The sequence below is a fragment of the Melopsittacus undulatus genome, chromosome 3 (genome assembly GCF_012275295.1).
Source record: "Melopsittacus undulatus isolate bMelUnd1 chromosome 3, bMelUnd1.mat.Z, whole genome shotgun sequence".
NCBI lineage: Eukaryota > Metazoa > Chordata > Aves > Psittaciformes > Psittaculidae > Melopsittacus > Melopsittacus undulatus.
Genome location: NC_047529.1, coordinates 80,090,902 through 80,099,484, shown reverse-complemented (window position 1 = coordinate 80,099,484; position 8,583 = coordinate 80,090,902).

Here is an 8,583-nt window from a genome sequence, read left to right as displayed (position 1 = left end):
CTTAGCAAGTTCCCTTAAACCCACTGCTCTTGTCTTCCCAGCTTTGTCCAACAGGCATCAGCTTTAAGGAGGGAGAGATCAGAAACAGCAAAACACAGGCTTTAAGGAAGAACGTGCAATCTCAGTTATCTGCCTAGTGTACAGCAAAGAGACTATCTGATCTCTGAAGAGACTCTCCAGTCTTCTCTCAGCATTAAAGCGTCTTTCTGGTCCATGCTTGTTTATAAAGCACTGGAGTGTCCCATGCAACATTTGTCATGTTCCAGGAGTTATGTCAGACAGGTGTCATCCTACTGCATGAGCTATGCAAGCCTGTCTGTACACAAACACACTGTATGCGTAGATGTGTTCTTCAGACGTATCTCACAGGAAGTGATACGAAGGACGGTGTAACCGGGGATTTTCATTGTGCTCAGTGTGGTTTGCCAGCCACAGATAACGATCTGTTGAGTGTTGTTGCATGGGCTCAGATGCCATAGTAACTGAGCAAGTGTAGCAAAATTCATTGAGTGAGCTAAGGAAACATTGTGAAGGATCTGGGAACCCTGAATGTTTTTTTACAGTTCTGTCTTTCCTAGTATGTGTCCATCTGTGTAACACACACAGACCTTACGAAACTCTGTCACTTATCTGTCCCCATGATGCCTGACCTACTCTTTTCCTGTTATTCACTGTTTCAGTGAGGACTTTTACATTCAGAGAAGCAGCTTGTTTTGTGAAAGCCATCGGGGCAGTGGTTGGAAGCAGCAATCTGAGAAACGCTTTCAAGTTCACTTACATTTATAGCCTGATAATTCAGAAATGAGCTTACAGAAGTAGCAAAGCTGCTAGAAGCTTCTTTGGAGCTGCACTCTGCATTTCTGGTCATGGTGATGGGCAGCATACACAGACATACTCAGAGCTGCTTCAGCCCAGCAAGTTCGACAAGAGAAGGACATACACAGTGACTACTCATCCATCAAGTCAAATTTCTCTGGACACTGTCGGCATACTTACACCAAAGCTTCTCTTGCCACATCTCTGCTACCAGGTGCTACCTGGAAAAGCTGTGGCTGGCTCATCTACCCACTTGTAGCACATAAGGGTGCCCTCTTCCCTTCACTAATTGTGGTCAGTAAATGATGCAGAATTAATTGACCTAACAACTACCTCCATGACAAGCCTAGGGCCATGAGCACGTTGCACCCACTGGCTCACCTTCCCAGATCACTTGGCACACTGAGGCACTAAGAACTCCCTCCCCACCCCCTGAGCTCTGGGGAATAAACCTCACTAAATTTCAAACTGATTAGTTCAGCAGGAACATGGTGATTAGCTATAACCTCACATTATACAACTTTGACCTTTACTTTTCTACGTAGCCTTATAACTTTCAGGTGTAAGTAGTGGTAAAAGCAGTGGTTATATTATAATTCCTCATCTTGAATGACGTTAAAGAACAATTTTTGCCTAGTCTTCCTCCAGGAGTTTGCTCCACTTGGGAACCACCTGAGCAGGGCCAGGTGTCCCGCAGGAATGTGTTTAAGCAGCACTTCAACAGCCTCAGACCACAGAGGGGTCTGGAGCTCCTCAAAGCCCCACCACAGCCCTGTCCTGCCTGAGCAGAGGCAGAGGGGACACGGCCCCAGCCAGACCTGGTAATGGTCAAGGCAGGGCAGGTTTGGGTCTTCTCTAAACCAGGCTGTGCATCAGGTGCACAGCAACTGCTCCGTGCCCCGACAGTGTTCCCCCTCACACCATAGGTCTGGGCCACCTCTTCTGCCTCCTCTGTCCCTAAGAATCACGCTGCAAACCAGCTGAGTCCACCAGCCCATTAGAGCCCTTCCATGAGCTGCCTCTCTGACACAAGATGGGCTGCTCTGCTTTCAGAAAAACAGCAACTTTTACCCACAAACTAGAGATGCACACAGACTCTTCAAAACAAGACCAGTGATTTCATATCCTGATGACTAAGAAAAGATTCACTCATTTCTTCCTCACCTTACCTGCTGCACTAGCTAAAAATAATAAAGCCAAGCCCCCAGAGTTCAATCTGTGCGCATAGGCAGCCCCACTTGTCCTGCACCTTACCTGACAGCTGCTCTTTCTGTGTCCCAGCAATGTTGTCCTACCATTCATGAGCCAGAAGCTGAATTCAGAACAGTACCGGGCTCACAAGGAAGTTGTCAGCCCTTATTTAGAGGCTTTCTGGTGAGGCTGATGTCAACAGAGAGCAAACAAGTGCAGTGAGCAGGTTAGAACTCTACAGGAAGGTTTTACTTCCTCATTTGGCTGGCAGAGCTCTCATTTAACTGCACAGGTTGATGAACTTTCACTTCAGTTTTCAAAGGGAAAAGACAAAACAGAGAGAATAAAAAGAGGTGGTTCCCAGCACATCTCAGATCTGTGACAGGCAAAGATTAGTCAGACCCACTGTTGCCGGGGTCCACAACAGGAGACAATAAGAAAAGAACACATGAATTCTGGGGCAAGTGAAGATTTTTCCACCAGGGGTGCTCTGCCAGGTTATTTCAGGCTCATTCCTGGCATCGGGCACATCTCTGACCCTCAGGAATACATGACAAAAATATTTAAAAGTCAGCATTTTAAATGGCACCTGATGGTGCAGAGCCTCCCTCAAGCACCTCCACACCTGAGGGACCCTGCGCTGGCAGACTGCAGCAGAATAGCAAAAACCAGACAAGCCCACCTAACTTACTGGTCCCTCCATCAAAAGACCACTTCAGAGACACGCAGCCTATCCACAGCAAAGACCAACAGCCACTTCCCGACAGAAAGCTGAGGTTTTCTTTACTTGTTCCTTATCTTGCTGCAAACAAATACGCCCCAAATACACTTTTAGGCAGCAGGAAGTGTTGGGGACTCAGCAGGGGTTAACCTCTGGGACCATTTGGATGCTGTAGACAGCTCTGCCCACAACTCTGCCCCTCTGTGGAAGGAGAGCAACTCTGCCACTACTGCAAGGTGACACATGAGAGCAGGGCTGCCCTTTCCCAGCCAGAAATACAGGCGTACTTTGTGGGAGGAAGCAGGGTGGTCAAACACTTTTGCAGTGACATCCTCTTTAATCCAAAGAACGGCTGATGATGAGCAAGCCTTGCCATCACTTCCCAGCTGTTTCCAGTCATGGTTATGTCTTTGCATTGCACCCAGGCTCCAGGGAACTCGCTGGAACCCTCCTGCAGTCCCAGGCAGTCATGGGATGGAAAGGCAGCATGCTGCCCCATGTATCCTGCCTCTGGCACAGAACCTCCTCTGATCCACAAAGGTCCGGCCAGGGGGGTCAGTGGTACAGAAACAGGAAAGTGTTCCTAAGATCATAACTGAAGAAACAGGTTGGCTTTCTGCTACTGGAATAGCTGCAATGCAAGCGGAACACCCAAAGCCTTTGACTCTTCTTTGCTCCATTTAAACTTGTAGAACACCACACAGCTCATCACAAGACCACCACAAGGCAGTAATGATGAAAAGGAAAGAGAAATTTGCTGTGTTATTTATAACCTAGGAAGGCGATGGAGCAAAGCATATGACATTTCATAGTATCATTTTAACTCCTACTTCTCAGTAACAGGTCTTTTTTTACCATGTAAATAAGAACAAACAGGACCTTTAAAAAGAAATGAGAAGGAAATAATATAGGAGAATTTTGCACTCATCTTTCATTTATAAGACATGACTAAACCCGTTGCTGTAAAAGCCATGGGCAAAAGACTTCAACATCATTCCTATCACAGCCAGGAAGACCTTTACCCAATTCCTGAAATCTGTTAATAGCCTTTTCACTAACTGAGAGACAGAAGACCATGAGAAACAAAGGAGCATAGCATATTTAATTTCTCATATGATCTCAAAACCTTTTGCTCACCAGCACAGACACACATCTGAGACACCAAAGCTGTGGTTTCAGTGTGCTGGGTTTCCTGGGGTAGGGTTAATTTTCCTCATAGTAGCTGGTATGGGGCCGTGTTTTGGATTTGTGCTGAAATAACACAGGGATGTTTTCATTACTGCTGAGCAGAGCTCACACAGAGCCAAGGCCTTTCCTGCCCTCCCACCACCCCAGCAGTGAGCAGGCTGGGGTTGCACAAGAAGCTGGGAGGAAATACAGCCAGGACAGCTGATCCCAACTGACCAAAGGGATATCCCACGTCACATGGTGTCATGCTCAGCATATAAATCTGGGGGAAGAAGGAAGGTAGGGGGGTATGTTCTGCTTGGAGACCTCATAGCAGCCTTCCAGTATCTGAAGGGGACCTATAAAGATGCTGGGGAGGGACTATTCATTAGGGACTGTAGTGATAGGACAAGGGGTAACGGGTTCAAACTTAAACAGGGGAAGTTTAGATTGGATATACGGAAGAAATTCTTTACTGTTTAGGGTGGTGAGGCACTGGAATGGGTTGCCCAGGGAGGCTGTGAATGCTCCATCCCTGGCAGTGTTCAAGGCCAGGTTGGATGAATCCTTGGGTGACATGGTTTAATGTGAGGTGTCCCTGCCCATGGCCGAGGGATTGGAACTAGATGATCTTAAGGCCCTTTCCAACCCTAACTATTCTATGATTCTATGTTCAGAGTGATGGCATCTGCCTTCCCAAGTAACCATTACTTGTGACGTTGCCCTGCTGTCCTGGAGATGGTTGAACACCTGCCTGATGATGGACAGTGGTGAATAAATTCCTTGTTTTGTTTTGCTTCTGTGTGCAGCTTTTGCTTTACCTCTTGAACTGTCCTTACTTCAACCCATGAGTTTTCTCACTCTTACTCTCCTGATTCTCTCCCCCATCCCACAGGCTGGGAGAGAGGAAGTAGGTGTGTGGGGCTTAGTTTCCGACTGGGGTTGAATGACAGTGGTTCTTTTTGGTGCCAACAAGGGGCTCAAAGGGCTCAAGATTACAACAGATTTGATTGGAACATGCTAGATTGAATTTATAGCTGTTACTGCTGTTGAGCTACTAATAGAGAGGCTCCTGTGCTTGCCACAGGGCTTGCTTGCCTCACTGTATCTTAGAGTCTAGTGATCCCTTGTGGCTGCTCTTTGCTTTCACCCCTTGCTGCACTGCTGTGCTGCTGTGTTTGGGAACATTCTGGTAACAGCAGTGGTGATGCTCCTGGAGGCTATACAGAGGGCCAAGCACAACTTTCATGAAGGCTCCCTATGCAAAACCAGTTTCCTGATGGTGTTAGACTTTCATACGGAAAAAAACCACTCTTGAAACTGGCAGTGTGGAACACCACAGGTGTTTTGGTCTACACACCCCAGTGAGTATTTGCTTTGCTAAAGGAAACAGTCATTTATTGCATCAGCGCTGAGAAAAGCGTTATAACTGTCTTCCTCATTGGAAAAAGTTGCTGGGAAAATCAAACAAGTATGGATGGCTGTATTGCAGTGAAAAATCTTTAGCCTTTAACCAGCAGGAGACAGTCAGGAGAGAGTGAGTGATCAATCAAGTGTAGGTCTATTGCTGGAGATATTTCAAATAGTTCCTGGAACTAATACATTCCCATCCTGCCTCAAGCATTCCCTTCTGCCTTCAGCATGGGCTGAGTCAGACCCTCAAGCTGTACTCCTGCAATTCAACCTCCTGGCTTGCTAAGAACAACAAGGCTCCCAATTTTAAATGTGATTTTTACACGCTATTGGGCAAAGTCTAAATGTTTTCTGTTAGGGAAATTGTCTCCCTGTTGGAGACACTGGAAATCGACTTGGAGACAGGCATTCACCCCCAAAATTTACATCCCAAACTTAACTCTAGGTCCTGCTGGATCAGTTATTGATGGGCAGCCCTGAACTCAGGCTGGTAAAGAGCCAGTATCTTTAGAAGAGGTATTTTTACACTTGCCAAAATGATCATCTTTTCTCCCTTTCTGAAACCATGCCACAGTAGTGGGCACTCCATCTGACCACAGAACAGGGAGAACAGACAAGAACTGATTTCAATAACACAGCCAATGGCAACTTCTTTTACTTCTTAGAAAATGACAATCCCATTTTAAGATCTGAGGTAGCAAGATCCCAGCTTGGTTTTGCCTAAAATATCTATTTTTCCTCTGTCTTCTATAAAAAAAAAGATACTGCCATCACTCAATGCTTTCCACTGGGCTTACAATAAAAAGTACCTTTTACAGTCAGAAAGTCCCAAACAAGTTTCAAATTCAAAAGTTTACTGCTGTTCAGCTTAAGATTTCAGAAAGCTTCTGGAACTGTCTTTCAGCTTCAATGATTTATCATACGCTTGGGAGACCTAAAGCTTAATACAGTTTGCTGATGCCTTTTAACACAAGCTGCTGTGTTTAACCAAGATGATACTGGCTCGCTCACCACAACAAAGCACATTCTATCAGCAACCAGCCCAAGCATTTCCCACCAGAACAGTGCCCTGTAGCAGGTATTTACATGAATCTTACTGTAACTTAACATTTTGTCAAACTGATTATACTACACCTGTGTATGATTGATAGGAAAGCTATCATCCACACTCTAGGAAGCATACAAATCCCATAATCCTGTTGTCAGTAACACAAGTTTTATGTGAAAAAAGATCACGTAGGAGGGCAAAATTATCTTAAGGTCTTTGCCAACCCTAACTATTCTATGATTCTATGAACAAAGAGCAGCAACAGACTCAGAAATACTTGTGAACTTCTTGAAAATTTAAACTTCTTAAATGTGCAATTAATATGCTTGTCCAAATAACTGGTATGGAGGGAGCTTCCTTTTGTTGTTGTTATTTGGGTCGCTGATCTGGGGGCTTTTTAACAAGTGGAAGGTAGCAGGTACAGCTTTACCTACAGAGAGTAAAGCTTCTTGGCAGCCTAGAACCCAGGACACATGGCATGCTTTGCCATAAACACACTCATGTTCTTTGAGAAGCCATCAGCAAGAAGGCCAACAGCCATCAGGCAGAATACACACCAGGATGAATACAAGGTTTATCATGAATAGTCTTTTGATAACTACTTCTTGTATCATCCATCCTGGAATAACAACCACTTATCCTTACAATCCTTATGCTACTTCTACTGGCTTGTGTGATACCCATGAGATTAAAGAGAAATCTCTGTTGAAAAACCATATCTTCTCTCACTTGCCTTTAAGATCAGAACTTTTTTATATCATGGTTCTGGTCAAGTCCAACTCCAGTTTAGAGAGAGCTGCATAGAACTGAAAGAACTGCAATGCATGACTACAAAATAGGCCTCCAACTTCCTCTTATCCACATAATACAACAATTAACAGAGTCTACATCATACTTTTATGCTGTTACAGATAAGGGAATCCAACAGAAAACTCTTAAGGAGCTGGTTTATAAGTCTTTAACCACTGAACAGAGCACCTAAAGCATGAAGAGTTCCCTTTCGAACAGCCCTCTGTGAAGTTGAAGTGAAGCAGCTGATGCTTCTGTTTCAACATTTTCAATGTTATTCTCAACATTATAGAGGAATGGGGGGGGGGGTGTTGTTCTGTTTTTTACCACCACAAGCAACAAAGGTCAATAATGAAACTGTGATTGGAGTTAGCACTGACAAAATGGAAACAAGGATAGGGAAGCGTGAACTCTCACTAGAATAAACCAAGTCAAGTCTCCAGCTCCCAGATAGTAAGAAGCCTTCTGCACTCCAACACCTCTGGCAGGACAGGAAGAGCAGGAAATGTTTGTGGTGACCTGTATGGTCAGCCAAAACCTGTATCACTTTCTGAAGAACCGCATGTACACAGCCATAACTTCCGACGACCGTAGCAGTAAATCCTATCTAACCCATAGCACTCCACCATCCATGTGTGTACCAGGTGAACTGATCCCTCCACAGTGTTAGCAGAGCAGCCTAGAAATGCAGTCTTAGGTGGCAGTAGCTAACATTATGTACTTGCCTCCAAACAGGGAGCTTTATGTGTCATTTAATCACCTATTAATATCACCCAAATTTTGAGCATTCACATATTGAAAGTTTCATTTAAAAAATACAAGCAGGTAATTTTGTCCATCTGAAGTTACTGCATATTTAAAAGCACTATGGCATCCTGAAAATCAGAAACTGGAAACACTTTGCATATATTTCATTTTTAACCCTTTATTCTGAAGATTTTTTGGTCGCCAATGCAAATGGACTTATTACTTCTATACACTCATCATATAAACTTCTAGTTCTTACACATATATCTGTTACAAGAAATAAAAAGCCACTTCTGCTGCAGAAAAGCCAGCACACTCACCTGAAATAGGGTGCTTGTTTCTAAACATCAAGAAGCTCTGTATGTCACACAGGTGGTTAGAGGCTAGCTGGAGTCTGCTGAAACTCTTCATGCTGTTAAGTCGCTTTCACCATCTCTCCAGTGAAAGGATCTCCCATGTTCATCAAGAACCACATCTTTTTCTCAGAGTGGAAGTTCTTGTTTCTATGTCAAGAATGCAGTTACTTTACTATCTCCACATCCTTGTCGAATCTGCCAGTGTTTTTTTCAGGTTAAAACCATGCTGTGGAAATTAACTGAGGACAGTATGAGACAGTGCAAACCCTGTTTCTTCAACAAAGCAGGCTGTAAGCAGGAAGAGCTAGACAAAACCTACTGCCTCAGCAGCACCA